The sequence below is a fragment of the Sebastes fasciatus genome, chromosome 11 (genome assembly GCF_043250625.1).
Source record: "Sebastes fasciatus isolate fSebFas1 chromosome 11, fSebFas1.pri, whole genome shotgun sequence".
NCBI lineage: Eukaryota > Metazoa > Chordata > Actinopteri > Perciformes > Sebastidae > Sebastes > Sebastes fasciatus.
Genome location: NC_133805.1, coordinates 17973231 through 17988238, shown reverse-complemented (window position 1 = coordinate 17988238; position 15008 = coordinate 17973231). Strand labels below are relative to the sequence as shown.

Below are 15008 nucleotides of genomic sequence, written 5' to 3'. Positions count from 1 at the left end.
TCAATCTGTGTCTCTGTCTCTCAATTTGTTTTTTCCTCTCTTTCTTTCTCTCTCCCTCTCTCTCTCTCTTTCTCTCTCTCTCTCACACTTAAATTCACTTGTGGCTGTGGGCCATCCGGACTAAATACCAACTATCTATCATCTGAGATATTTCATACTTTCTCAATTCAATAAGCCAATATGATTTATGTAGTGGCTCGGGCAGCTTTGGTATAGAATAATGTTGAGGTTAAGGGATATAGACAATAATATACATTAAGGTCTTTGTGTTTTTAGATTTAAGTGCACAAGAAAATACGAACAAAAAAAATACACTTCTCCAGACAGTTTGACACCACTCAATGTTTTCACTGAATCTGCTTGAAGTTTTGGAAATTCAATCACATTATTTAAGTTTCCTGCTTATTGTTACTTTGGGTGTTTGAGCTTCACTGTGCAGAATGATGAATGTGCAGAGTTTTGACACTAGAAGGCCGTTTCTTGGTGCTCACCTTAAATCTGAGTTTTCTGAGTACGATGATGTACAAGCTTGATTTTCACAACATCACAACTACTTCGGAAGCCAGTCGTGGTCCAGTTTGCAACTCATACAAGTGTGATGTGAATATGAAAGCAGCAGTGGGTAGAAATGCAGCAAATATGATTTAAAAAAAAGTTATTTTTGTAAAACGGTCACTATATCTTGACAGTAGTGCACGAGACAGGTAATCTGAAAGAAATCATGTGCCTCTGTGTCCTTCCTCAATGAGGAAGCAAGGCAAGTTCAGAGGCAAAGTGTTTTTGAGTGAATGTAGCGCTACATTTATGAACCGCATCAGAGTCGCAGGGAGGTGGTCAAAAGCGCACAATGATCGTGTTTTCGGTTAAATGTTAATGTTTAGGGGTGGCAGTAACTCAGTCGGTGGGGACTTGGCTTGGGAACCGGAGAGTCACGGTTCAAGTCCCTGTATGGACCAAGTACGGAGTGTGGATGTACTGTAGCTGGAGAGCTGCTCGTTCGCCTCCTGGGCACTGCTGAGGTGCCCTTGAGCAATGCACCGGACCCCCAACTGCTCTGGGTGCCCCATTGCGCTGACATCTCTCCATTAGTCCATGTGTATAGGCTCTGTTTGTGCATGTGTGTGTATTTTGGGCCTCTGTGTGTGTGTGTGTGTGTGTGTGTGTGTGTAATGTGTGAAAATAACAGTGAAAAAATTTAATCTCCCCTCTGGGATCATTAACCTATGACTTAAACACGTTGTATCTCTAGTCACTGCTGACCTTTTCTGTGTCAAACCAGAGCATGATCTTCCCTTGACCTTAACCAAGTGCTGCCAGTGCCTAAACACAATAGTTTAACAAGGCTGTAGTCACTACAAGAGGATATTGTTTCGTAAGATTTGATATATTAGCACATTTTTGTAATTTGCCAGATACAGTTATTAACAACAATTTCCCTATGTTCTGAGAAAACATAATCCAGTCTGCATTACGCTTCCTTCAAAATATATCTGCTAATTATATTTATATTTTAACATTTAGTATTTTTCTATGCCATAAAATGTGTCTGTGGAACCTGGAATTTGTGGCCCTTTTCTGTACCACATTGTTTTTGTTAGACTACTGTTGACATCTTTGGAGGATGCTGCTGCCTTCTAGCCTACACTCAGGGAAAATAAAACCCTGTGTAATTGAATATCTCTTCTCTGTTTTTTTGTTTTTTTATCATATGCACAAATAAAGATCTAAACTAACCAACACAAGTCATATACAATTTTTTTTTTTTAATAATGATTAAGTTAAAGTCCATAATGATCACATTCAGTTCCATGCTACTGCTATTCAAATGAATTACAATACTGCCTTGCCACACTGTATTAAAATAAGTTACTCTCTACTTAGTGCTTTGATTGTCAACTTTTTTTTAATATGTAATTGTATTAAAACCGTTGCATACCAGAATGGACAAAAACCAACGGCATATGAGAGCTGTGAAACAAGTCAGCGAGCTGAGGACACTAAATCCCTCTCGCCTCCTCCTCCTTCACACCATACTGTGTGGATCGTAAGAATTCAAAGACTTCACGAGATCCGTAAGCCAAAAATATGATTCCCATTCTGTTTTATAAGAACAATACACTTCCACCAGTAATTTATTCTCCCCAACTTTCTTTATAAAACTTCCTGCTATTGTTCGGTTAGGCTCAAACCAACATGGAGGAATGCAAATTATTTATTTTACGCATTCATTTCTGTTGTCTTTTTTATGTATGCTCAGATTTTCTTTTTACAATAGCAGCATTTTTCAGTTGCTGCTGGGCTGGTGTATAAACTGCGGGAGCAAAATATCTGTGTTGCTCTCACAACTACAAAGCCGTCTGAGGAAGGAAACAGGATTGTCTGTAACGTTCTCCTCTCTCAGTGGGACAGCATTCAGAAGCAACAGATAAAAACCTGTGTATATTTGTGTGCGTGCGTGGTAATGCAAACTATTCTGAGATGTCTGTTGTGATGTTTGTGAGTGAATTATTTTAGAATATGTGTCTCTGCATCTCCATATTGGGGTGTCTAAGTATTTTTGAATGCTTGTACCCGTAAGGCTCGCAAAAGTTTTTGTTTGCAGAGGAAACACTACGGGTGAAGATTTCTTGAAACCTCTAAAATACTGAAAGTTGATGTTATTGATTTAAGGCCTAAAACAATCTTTTATTCATGTTGAATATTTCATTTTGAAGCACATATCATGGTCAAAAATTGACTGCAACATGGTTTAACACAAGACCGTCCTCACAAAGAAAAAGTATTGTTTGCATTTGTTACTTGTTTAAATGCTTAATATTATGAGTGAATTATGAGTGTTGTTTGTCACGGACAAATGTCAACGTTATTAGTGCTGAGGTCGGTTCAACGATTGGGTCAACAAACCCTGTGACTGGGACTTGGAGGCTAATGTTAATTTCCTCGTTTTGTTGCCCCCATGTAGCAAAAAAACAACAACAATTACCACAGGTTTAACCGAGTAGTTCTGTTTAACCAAATATATTATATTTGTCATACCTTACCAGAGTCTTTTTTTGTGCCTAAACCTAACCAAACTATAATTGTTGTGGTGGCAGATCAGAAAAAATTTATACAGTTTGTATCCTTCTTATCACTTATATAGTGAAATGTCTGTTTTTGACGTCACAGGAACTAACAAGAAATGTTGTCCTGCTGATTGGGACATCAGATCAGAAAACGCTCTTTTGTGTCATTTTGGAAAGCAAAGGTTGGTTTCCGGTTAGTTTGGAGGGCTTGTTGTCTGAAGCAGTTTATAGTTGAAGATAAATAGTCCTCATATAAAGTGTCAAGATTCAATACTTTATTGCCATACAACTTAGTTTTTAGGAATATGCCTCAGTGTGGTCATGACAGAACAACAAACAGAATCATTTGCATCTGTCTAAGCGTACGTACACAGAAATAGAAAAAATAACAGCTAGGGACAAGGACAACGAAGCTGGACAAATCAAGGCAAGGAGTAGACAGAACTGTTATGTACACAAGTGGTGATAAAATAGATATATATATATAAAAATATATATAAAGAGCACCATGGCATAAAGGCCTTTACACATCGGGGCGCTTTTTTTTCATGAGATTCATTTGCAAGTCAATATATTTTTTCAAACTGTTGTTTTTGTACTTTCACACAATGTAAATATTACATGGCTAAAAAGTGGCTTTTTCTTTTGGGAGTTTCGCACGACGAATAAAGGCATCAACCAATCACGTTGTACAGAACGGGTTGAGTTGCATCTATATTTATAAAAGCACAACACAGAGGCTCCATAGTCCAAACCAGGATGGCAAACTTTATTACTCCTTTCAACCTTGACAAAGGCAGCACAGACCAGATCCACTCCTTCCGTCTTTACCTTTCACAATAAAAGCCCTAAATATATAGTATTTGCAGGTGAGTATTTCGCATTTTCGTGTTGTTTATTTGTCACACCCCTAGTGTGTAAAGGCCTTAACAATACATAACTTCCTTTCCATAAAACATTGCATACATCCGTGGATGTAAGATCCAAGAGGAAAGACTGGTGTAAAGTAAAAACTAAAGTGTCAGGTGCTTTAAAATAAAGTATTAGTGCTTTACTTTCGTAAAGTGCTGGTGCAGAATTGGGGAGCCATTTAGTAATTGGATGGTTCTGCAGTAAGTGCTGCTGAGGAAACGGGGATGTCTTAGTTTTGATGGCCCTGAGTCTTCTTCCAGAGGGGAGAGTTATTAAGACGGGGGTTGGCAGCATGTGTGGAGTCCTGTAGTATTTTTAGACCTTTGCGCTGGATGCGGGTCTCATAGATGTCAGAGATGGGGCTGAGTTTGCAGCTGATGTTTTTTGAGGCAGAGCAAACTATTCTGTTCATATCATAAAATGACACTCAAATGTGTAAACCCTCTGAATTTGCATGTTGATTTCCCTTATGAAAAGGACACACAGTGATGAGCATCTTTCCCTCTTACTATGTTTGAGGAACTAACAGTGGAGCCTCGTTCCTTCTGTTTATTTAATCAACCTTCTTCGCTGGAGGAAACTCAAGTGAAATTGACACCATTTTCAGAGAATTTGCAATTCCTCTGAGCTGAAAAAACAACCCTGGCCAGCAAAGCATGTCATTTTAAGTCTCGGGGGGGGCGGGTGAGCGAGACACCCTCTAGAGCAAACGGGGCTTGGGTTTGTGTTTGCGTTGGCGTGCGTGCGTGTGTGTCTGTGTGTTTTAGTGAGCGTGCCTCAGGAGGTGTGCTGCAACAAAAAAAAAAAACCTCAGCAGCACACCAGACGGGGAAAGCAAATGAGTACTTTTTCTTCTTTCGATGTTGATAAAAAAGCCTCGATATGTTCTTGTTCTTTCTCAGCAGGAGAAAGTTTACGTACTTATACCTCTCTGAGCTTTTCTTTGTGTGTATATAACTGCGTGTGTGTGTGTGTGTGTGTGTGTGCTGTCAGTTTCCTGCAGTGCCTCATTGTTCCTCTATGGTGGTTTGCTCTTTGAATATAAATGCTGACTTACATAGCTAATTATCAAAAACATTTTGCTGCTTTAGCCTATATACACACACCGCCAAGCTGTAAGAGATATAGAAGACTTAAAAAGGCTTATATGTATGTTTCCACCGGCGGTTTGTAGACATCTTATGTAGCCTTGTGTGTGGGTGTAATGAACACTTCTGCCATAGACGCTCTACAAATGTGCATCTCTACCACCGAGCAATTTGCATTCCTAATTCTTTCCAGGGAACGCTGTATTTTTGAGTCAGTGAGAAAGCAGTTCAAATGTGTAATTGGTGTAATACTAATTTAATCTCTCCCCTCTCCAGGACAGGTGCAGAGTCAGAGAGAGACTGACAACAAGAGAGCAAAGTACTCACAGAAAAGGTACGGCGCACACACACGCGACACAAAGACACACTCCTACGTGTAGAGACGCATTAATGAACATCCATATTTTTCCCTCTGGCTATAGTGTAATGTTCAATTTAATGGTCTAATGTCCCTTAATGACTGCTTTATGTGCACAGGCTTATTGTGCATCTATCAACCTGAAGCACATCTAATCAGACAATTAGCCCTCATCTTGGGCTAATTTCCATGTATGTATTCATCACCACTACCGCTGGTCTAATAGCAACACAAATGGATTGTCACTTCTCTATCACACGGTTGCACACACACACTCAATCACACACCTCTATCTATCTATCTGTCTATGTGTCCATCTGGACAAAGGGATTAAAGCTTAGCATCAAACCAAAAACAAATAAAACTGACTTTAGACCAACTGATGCTGTACAGTTTAACACAGAAATGCAGACTTGAGTCACGGACTGTTTACATGCAGGCTTGAAAAGGCTTCTTTCAGTAAACTGACAACAAAGTCACCCAGTGCAAACATGCATTAGAAAGTAATCAGCTGTTTACTGTTTTCTCCTTGGAGATCAGTTAGATCTCATCTCTGATTTGTACAGTTCTGTTTCTCTTCAATTTCTGCTTCGACTACATCTTCTTGTCCACTAAGAGATTAATGGTTATTACTCGCAAGCTGTAATTTTTTGTGCACTTATGCCATAGATCAAACCTCAAGATCAAAAGGCTAATACCCCAAATTATAAGAAATGTCCATGAGCAATCAAGCCAGACCAACGGCCTCTTAAGTTTGTGCTGGCACAAAGATGGCAGTGTTCTCAATAGCGTTTGTTGCTGAGATTGGGTTTAAGTTTCAGGCAGTTACTTTTGCATCAAATTAAGATACAATTTCCACCTGCTCAGACCACCTCTTGTCACAATCGTGCAAAGACCAATTTACTGGTTTGAGCTGCAGAGCTATCAAACGTTGACTAAACCACTGGCTTATTTCCCTTTTAAAATACATTTTGGTTGCAAAATAAGTCTGATTGTATAGAAGTCTATGAGAAAATGACCCTACTTCTCACTTGATTTATTACCTCAGTAAACATTGTAAACATGAGTTTATGGTCTCAATCACTAGTTTCAAGTCTTCTTAAAATACAACATGATGTTCATTTAGTAGGTTATGGTCCCATTTAGAGTCAAATAGACCATAAAGCAGGGTATGCTTTAGGGCGTGGCTACCTTGTGATTGTCCGGTCGCTACCACAGCGTTGTCCGGTCTGGGAGTTGTCCGTGTTTTCGTCTTACAACTATAACCCTTTCAGTGTGTTATCCTTTTTGGTCGTCTAAAAATGTCTTATTCAGCGTTCGGTTGTACTTAGCTCCACCCTTTCGTGTCACTTCTGGTTGCAAATAACCAAGACGGCGACGGCCAAAATGCCGAACTCAAGGCTTCAAAACAGCAGCCCACCAACCAATGTGACGTCAGGGTGATTACGTCCACTTCTTATATACAGTCTATGGTCAGAACACAGCCCAGTGTACAACGTGCAGCATAACATGCGGCAGACTAACTCTAATTTTTTGAACGAGCTTTGTCCGCTTGGCGTTTTGTCTCGCTATATTCACGTTTTTTTCACCACTGTTTCTGCCATTTTTGTAGCTTCCTGTGTGCTTGCTCATGCGTGGAGGCTATATACACAGTGCCCAAAGGCTGACGCCCAGAAACGTCCTGAACACAGCAAAATAAGAAGAAAATAACAAAATACAGGCGAAGGGCAGAGTCTCTGCAGATACAGACAACGCCACACATTTCTTGTGGGTCATAAATGATGATTGAGAGGGATCACTTTTGCATGAGTCCATACACTGTTTTTCTTGAAAATCCTGCGTAGTATACCTTTAAGGCAACGTCTTTACTCGGTTAGATCAATGTGGGATGCTTCATGTAAAATGCACTACAGCCTTAGCAATGATACGTGCGTTTCTTCTGCACTCTCTGATTTGGGAATACGCTACACTCCTCTGCCTAATTACGCATGGGTTAAACAGCTAGGGTATATTCATCACTTAATTAAATTTTCAGCTCTGGGATTTGACAAAATAGGTCCATGACCTACTCTGCTTATTTACACACCGGACTGGTAAGATATTCCACACAGATTTCAGTTTTGAAACAGCGATTATCAGGAGTGTCTTCAGGATACATCCTAAGCTCCAAAACTCCTTCAAAACTGTATGATGAAAATAAGGCCTTTAGTTGTATGATTATGATGAGGCGCTCTCAGTTAATATTATGCTTCATGGCCATTGCTTTTCACACAGTATTTGCAGTAGTGTTATTATTGTGTGCATATTAATTACCTAGTCATAATTTAATGCAATCTATCACTTAGTGTAGGTAAAAAAAAAGTATAGAATCATATATATTTGCAATTTAGAAGAAAAAGGTTGACTTTTTCTGCCTAAGCAGAGTGAGGGTTTCTGGCACAACTTCACCTACTATCAAGGTGCTTGGAGAAGGGGAAATGTTTGAAGAGGTCAACACTCCAGCAACACTTGTAGTATAGACCCTTTAACACCCAACGTCATGATTATGTCACGGTGTTAGCTGGAGGCAAAACAAAGGAAAGACCGGAGGCAAACACGAAGCACCTCAGAGTAGTGGGCTAAAGTTACACATCTAAAATGTCAACTTGCTGTGTGGTTGGGTGCCAAAATCGATATCGCATACATTTGAGATCTAGCGAGCTTCAATATCGACGAATGGTTTCAGAGATGGAGATAACATTTTGCTAATAGTGTAGCCTTCTGCTAGCAGCAGGTTAGCAGAAGGCAACATTTTCTCTCCATCTGAGAGAAACTCGTATTTTCTTCAGTCATTGTTAAAAAAAACAAGCCAACAAAACTTGATAGCCAGTGTTAACTAACGTGTTCGGAGAATTATTCTGCCTCCACTTAACGCTACGCCCACAAAATACGTCATCACGTTTACTAACAGAAAAGGGGTCTATATGGAACAACTTTATCGTAAGACCAATGCGTTTCAGCTTGTGCCCTTCACCAGGGTCATCATGAAACGCTCTACTTTTGCCGTCTCACAGTGGTTTGCTTTGAATTTTGTGGTACTCTTTTTCTGCATAGCTGTGATCTGATTGCTTTACTTTATTAACTTTTAAATAAAAATGTTCCATTGCAACCAACACAACAACTACTGTACGTTTTGAACCATCAGATATGAGTCCTTTACCTGGATGTTTGAGCTGGTTTGACTGTTTGCAATGCCGTGTGTGCGCACGGCTCGGTTTAGCTGGAGGCTCGGAGATTTCTTTTGTCAGTGGTTTGATCTTATATATATGAGGTTAACACCAAAGTGTGCAGCGGTGTGTCTGCAAATATATTCATAGATTTAGAATAAGAGAAGAGAATTTAGATTTGAATGAACGAGGGAAGCTGTTTGGGGATATAACATCTTCATCGTCTTAATGGAAAACTTCGAGAGCGTCGATTGTAGCAGAGAGAGAGAGAGAGAAAGGAATTGCCGGTCAGGGGAAGATGGAGAATGACATGAAGCAAAACAGAGAAAGTGAGAAGGTGACTTTTGTTGTTTTTTTAATTCCAACCTTTCCACTGATTAAACAGTTTTTATTACTCCAGCAGTCATTAAACATGAGAACACGAGCCGCCCGCAGCACCAGCCGTGATCTGGAATCAACTAAGCTACTAAACATCGTGTGGTCAAGCATGCAGATGGAAATTTGTCTCTGAGCGAGCCAGTTTATTTTGACTGAGGTGTTATGATTGAGCTTAGTTTCTGGTTATTATATTGACTGAGGTGTTGTGATGGAGCTTAACTTCTGCTTATTAGCAGAATGAAAGCCTCTATGTCAACATACAGTAGCTGTTAAAACAGGTCGCGAAGGATGAGATGACAAATGAGTGGAAGACCGAAATAGAAGCATTAAAAGGTGAACTTCAGAACACAAGAGAAACATGCAAACACAGATACATTCAGAAGTGAGCGAGGAGCAAGAGAGGCAAAGAAAGAAGCAGAGTGGAGACGGGAGGTGAGAGTGACAGCAGTGGAAGCCTTTGATCTCAGGTTTCTAATCAATGGGGATTATGGTCCGTGTGCCTGTGTCAGTCCTGATTATGGCTGCAGCACCAGGAGACAGCGGTGCATCCTGAAGAGTACAAACAGCTCCTTATTCTAAAGAGAGGCGTTCTGCACAACCCTGTCTGGATGCATCTGATCAGACGCCGCAACTGTTTGACAGGATTCAGAAATCCAACGTGTGCAGATAGATTTATCATTTAGAAAACAGTGTGAGTAAAACCCCAGCATGTAAATCTTCGTCACACCCATATATAGTCGGCAGAGACTGAACTGTCACACGTAGTCAAACAAAGTGCTACATTGTGACTGTAATGTGTCGGCAGTGTGGGGAGTAAACACATTGTGGATACGCAACACAGAAATCATATGAAACACAATGTTACAGAAGAGTATAAACTGCGACGCAAGGACAGACAGACCCTGGAGAACTCATTTCAAATCTTTGAATGTGAATTCTTTCAACTTCCACTGACAGGATTTCAGCGCAAACGTCGAGGGAGTTAAGATGGCAGGATTTCACCGTTTTCCATGACAGCTTTTGGCATATGACGGATTATGCATCTTGTCCTCAGTTTTTTCCCTCTTGTCATTACAACACAACATTGTGAAGCACACAACAAACTGTTTTCAATCTTTTACTTTTAGCATTTTTATGGTGGGACTAGGCAATATTTCCAAATTAAGACAAGTCGATATCACAGTAATTATAGTGGAATAAGGGCCGTAACTAACGATTATTTTCATTGTTGATTAATCTAATGATTATTTTCTTGATTAATTGATTAGTTGTTTGGTCTATAAAATGTCAGAAAATGGTGAAAAATGTCCATCAGTGTTTCCCAAAGCCCAAGATGACGTCCTCAAATGTCTTGTTTTGGCCACAATTCAAAGATATTTAGTTTATTGTCATAGAGGAGGAAAGAAACCAGAAATTATTCACATTTACGAAGCTGGAATCAGAGAATTTAAATAAAATTTTTTTCTTAAAAAATTAATCAAACCGAATAATCGATCATCAAAATAGCTGGTGATTAATTTAATAGTTGACAATTAATCGATTAATCTTTGCAGCTCTACATGGATTTACTTCAATAAAATGAATCTTACAATATATAAAAAGGTTAAATGTTTTATTTCTTAATAATCATTGGGGTTCTCTGGCAATTACAAATCTGTCTTATATAATATGCTCAAAGATCATGTGTTCATATTAGGGCTGTCAAAGTTAATGTGATAATACCGCTTTAACGCACATTTGTTTTAACGCCGCTATTTCTTTAACATATTAACGCAACTTGCAATTTTTAGGTTGTAGTGGGCTCAGTTTAACAGCTAAAGTGAAGATACAGGCATCGTTTGAAACCTAAGAAAACCTAAAGAATTCATTGGTAGCAACCATGTCATACTAGCTTGACGTGAAAGAGATTAAATAACGTCTCAAAACTTGCGCTAAATTTTGGCGAGGAAAAACTGTCATGGCCATTTTCAAAGGGGTCCCTTGACCTCTGACCTCAAGATATGTGAATGAAAATGGGTTCTATGGGTACCCACGAGTCTCCCCTTTGCAGACATGCCCACTTTATGATAATCACATGCAGTTTGGGGCAACTCATAGTCAAGTCAGCACACTGACACACTGACAGCTGTTGTTGCCTGTTGGGCTTCATGTTATAATTTGAGCATATTTTTTATGCTAAACAATATTTTACATTGTTTTGTGTTGTTAATTGATTTCCAATAATACATATATACATACATTTGCATAAAACAAGCATATTTGTCCGCTCCAATGTTGATAAGAGTAATTAATACTTGATAAATCTCCCTGATAAAAAGTGTGATTATTTTACGATTAACTATGGACAATCATGCGATTAATCATGATTAAATATTTTAATTGATTTACAGCCCTAGTTTAAATATGCTTAACTTTGACATCATGCGCACAATGTTGCATATTGCTTTGAATCAAGATAACCTTTATTGATCCCATGCAGAGAAAGTGGCACAGCAGCAAAAGGTATTAAAGAACAGATGCGTACTCTATATGTAACCTGAAAAATCTAGTTTACTATATACATGTGTGCATCCACAATATAGAAAATCAAAACTTTGAACAAATATCAAAAATAGATCCTAAATACCATAAACACTTTAGAAAATAGTAATGACAGAGTATACTGTAGTATTACTGTAGGGTACTGTAGGCTTTAGGGTTCCTGGAAAATCATAAGCCAAACAAATTTACCTGACAACCAAACCATGCCATCCACCTTTTCACAGATTTCTCTGAACTAGTTTCATGCCAAATAAATGTCTAATTAACGCTTGGAAACAAGAACTGTCCTTGACATGATACTTTTCTTTATTTATAGCTTTTCCCTTACTGTTGAGATTTTATTCTATTTCTACTTTTGCTCGGTTAAGAGCATGCTGCTGAAACCAGTCAGAGCAGTCTGTTACTTTGACAGGCTCTCTGCTAATGAACTGGACCTGTGTATCTCCTCCTCACCAGGCTATTCCTGGAACTGATAGCACCACAATCTGATGTCCTGGTACAGAGATAACCCACTCAATCTGACCGAACCTCCCTCCGTACTGGAAGCTTTGCCAATTTGACCCTATGTTAGCGCAATCAATACCGGATGTCCTAACAGGCTGACCCCAACTCTTTAATACGTGAACTGTCCTTTAAATTATGATAGTGATGTCTGAGTGGTTTTCTTTACTGTGATTATGTTCAGGTGCAATAAATAGTGCATTTAATAGTATTATAGTTTTTAAATAAACAACTTACTGATACATGTGTCTTTTCTAAGTTCCTACATAAAGGGTTCCTCGATACTACAAGAAGCAGCTTAATAACCACATAGATTGACAAGCTCTGCTTTGTTTCTTTCTTTATTTGTTCATCTTTTCCTCTCTGTTTTGAATTAGAATTTATAAAGTATATACTGTAAAGCACAGGGCAGTCAGAACAACAAAAACACAGATGCAGACCAGCATACTGCAGTTGAAGAAAACACAGTCTTCAAAGTAATTTTTTAAAGAGTTTGGCTTGATCTCACTGGTAAAGCTGGCTCAAAGAGTCTGCCGGGGCTCTGATGGAGAAAGCTTGATAATCCGTAGTCGTCTGTCTAGACTGTGAAATGACCAGAGCAGCGCTACCTGAGGACCTCAAGCTGTGCTTGGGATCATAAGGACTTAGAAGCTCAGATACAGCTAGGCTCTAGTCCAAGACGTGTCTTAAAGGTAATGAATTACATTACCTTTGATGAGTCCTTCTTTGCACTGGTTGTATAAGAGAAAGCTTTTTGACAAAATTGGGTTTAATCCACCTTTAAAGATTGATACATTCTTCATATTTTGTATGGTAAGTGCACAAAATAACGGTTTGGTATGTACCTCGGTTTTGGGGTCACGGTTTGGTACTTTTTCAGCATTTTAGGGAAAACTAATAAAATGCAGAAAATAACTTTTTTCCTTTATTTTGAAAATTATAAACATTCAACAGTTGTTCATTGGGCATACATCTTACTTTAACAGTTAAGACACTCAAATACTAGTTGTTGTCAATAAAAAATAAATAAATGACAAAAATAAATAACACAAATGTCTGCAATGTAAATGTAATGTAACGTAAATGTAACCCAATTCCTCCCGGGATATATTTCTGATTCCGATTCCGTAATGCTCCACCATAACACCAACAACTTGTGCTCGTTCATACAGGGTAGGCACTCCGGGCTGACTGAAATAGACACGTGAAGGCACATTGTAGAGGGGCTCAAAACACTTTGACCATGCTCTTTAATTCTGTATTGTCTATGATTGAGTGTGGTCTCATACACAGCCTTAAACGCTATCTCATTAGGTACTTTGGCACGGTTTGAATCTGCAGTGGAAGGCTGCCTGAGCGCTGTGGAGGAAAGGACTCGCCATCCAGTCTGTTTTTGTTTCGCTCCGCAAATCAACTCCGAATACCGAAACGAACGTCCTGTACCGAACGGTTCAATATGAATACACGTACCGTCGTGCTCCTAGTAAGTGGAGTAAATCCTACAGCTTCTTTAAACAAGAACGAAGTCATACCCACAGATTGTGCCTCAAGACGCCTATCCTCATAAAGTGATTGTCAAGGGACTGGACCTATCAGATTGTTAGTGTTACATTGCATGGCTGAAACTCTTCATATCCCTTCAATGATTAAAGTCTGCCCAATCTCTCTTCAGCTTGATCAGCAGTGAAAGGCTCACCAATGTGTCCCAACAGTTTGTAGCTTAATCAATAATAAAGGCCTTATGAGTCCAGTTCTAGCTTGACCAATAATTTATGTTTTACCAGTGTGACTCAACCCGACCTCAGTCGATAATGGAGGTCCAACCAATCTAACACTTCTGGGACAAACTGTTCTAAAATAGTTACAATATATTTGTAGTTTCGGGGAAAGACAGGTTGATTTTTTTGACAAATAACACATATTCTAACAAAAAAATTTACTAATGCGTAGCTACTCTTTGTGGACATTTACCTGATTTATACATTTAATGACAGTTCATCTTAAATTTGTCATCCGTTGGTATAGTAATTTGGTTTTGTTTGGTATAAAGTAGATGTAGAGTTTTTACAGATAATGGTCAACAAGCCATTTTTAACCCTTCACTTTCAACTAAAGGTGCACATTTCCCAACAACATATGTTCTTTAGAAATGTACTGGGGAAAAAAATCACAGAAGTCATTGACAAGCCTGTTTCAGCATGTGTAAAACATGACTACTACTTATCATTTCAGTAGGTTATTCATGTTTCTCCAATCCAAAGAGAAGACGACATTAAGAAGCAGGAACAATGTCACCACAAACACAAGCCGATAGCCGTAATAATGCCTGTCAATAAGACATAATGCCGCGCACGCTTCAAAATAACCACCTTTTGTGGTTCTCTGCCATTGAGCTGTTTATTTGGTAATTGAATACAATCCCGACTGAGCGCCGGGAGCACTTCCCTCGCTGTCATGGCATTGAACAGACAGCAGCAACAGAAGAACGTGTCAATCCTTTTGATCCTCCGTAGTTGCTTTATCGTCTCCGCACAGCTTATGGTATTGGATTGTTGCTGCGTTTTGTGTGTCATTTCAACCCACCTTCAAATCGTAGAAGAGAGGGAAAAACAGATAGCACAGGTGGGAGGAGGCTGACTTTTTTTCAGACCTATTTACTGTATATGAAAGGTACAGGAGAACGCGCTATCATTGCTGTCCCACAAGGAACAGAAGCCTTTGAAAGGGGAAGATGAAAGGAGAGAAATGGCTGGCTAGAAAGGGAAGGAGACCAGCAGACAACAACAGCTGATGAGGTGACAGGCAGGTTTGAAGTTTAGTCAATTTTTTTGTTTTAGGTCATGCCTGAGTAAAAAGATAGGAGGGAGAGAATTAAGAGAAAGGAAGGGAAAGGAGGTGGAGGACTCACAAGTTCATGTCAAACTCTGACGTGTGTTATGCAGTTACCATATAGAAGAGA

General features: G+C 39.2%; 1 protein-coding gene across 2 annotated transcripts in view; it reads left to right on the top strand.

Moving 5' to 3' along the window:
* The window catches only part of tnr (tenascin R (restrictin, janusin)), a 200177-nt gene that overhangs the window by 92380 nt on the left and 92789 nt on the right, over positions 1-15008 (top strand). For both annotated transcript variants that reach the window (XM_074651252.1, XM_074651250.1), the window contains exon 5: positions 5342-5399. The gene's annotated coding sequence lies outside the window, so the exon portion shown is untranslated. The remainder of the gene's footprint in view (positions 1-5341; positions 5400-15008) is intronic.